A 1,061-nucleotide genomic window follows, 5' to 3' on the forward strand; every position below is an offset into this window, starting at 1 on the left:
AAGACCAAGGTTTGCAGTCTAAATATTCATAACAACAAAACTGCCTGGTAGCCAACCTCCTCCTATAAAATAATGGCCAGTAAACTGAGAACATGAGAGGTATTCCAACTTATTTTTAGGAAAGTATTACTACATATCAATATACAGGTATTTTATTGTTCTAAAGTTTTATCCACTTGGTACATTTCTAAATGGAAACATTATGTGAACCTTATGTAAAATCATAATGAGACACGATACACTGGATAATTCATAGTTATCAAATTTTATTTATCCATTGCGCTTATATTTGAACTTATTATTATCATTCTAGCTTTGCTTCAAATTGAAGACGGTGGGGCACTAGATTAAGAGACACTTCAATTCATCCTGACTTTTTTTTTATTATGAAGTAGAATTTCAAAACATACCGGTAAGGGCACTAAATAATTCTATTAAATAAATCGTTAAATTAAAAAAAATCGTTAAATAATGTGTATTTAAAATACTTCTAATTCAGCTGAATAATTCAAAGGTGCATATTTAATAATTTTAAATAAACAAACTCTTTAAACAATGTTTTCCTTTTGTTGTTTTTGAAAAAAATTCAATATAATGGAAAAATTCAATTTTGACAATAGAATATACATGATTACCATCTTAAATTGAGTGATCCTACTGCCCTCAATAGGTAATGAGAGAGATAAGCTTTTTAAACAAAAAAATATTTTTCTCAAAGATCCTCAGACTACGTAAAGGATCTTCTTTTTTTAAATATGAGTTAGAAAGTCAAGTATAAAGAGAAGTTCACTTTAATTTAATAATGTATAAGCTATTGGGTTGTAATTTTAAAATTATAATTTTATAAATTTGTAATTTTCCAAGGAAACAGAAATATAATAGAAGATTGTATAATATCAGTATAATTAGTATCACTAAATCATACACATGAAAAACATTAAATTGGCAAATGCTAAGTGACATAATTTTTTTTTTATTAAACAATTTATTGGGGCTCATACAATTCATCACAATACATAGATCAATTGTGTAAAGCACATCTATACATTTGTTGCTCTCAT

Source organism: Echinops telfairi, unplaced genomic scaffold (genome assembly GCF_000313985.2).
Source record: "Echinops telfairi isolate 266 unplaced genomic scaffold, ASM31398v2 ScPeMD7_6;HRSCAF=24_1, whole genome shotgun sequence".
In the NCBI taxonomy this organism is placed as follows: Eukaryota; Metazoa; Chordata; class Mammalia; order Afrosoricida; family Tenrecidae; genus Echinops; species Echinops telfairi.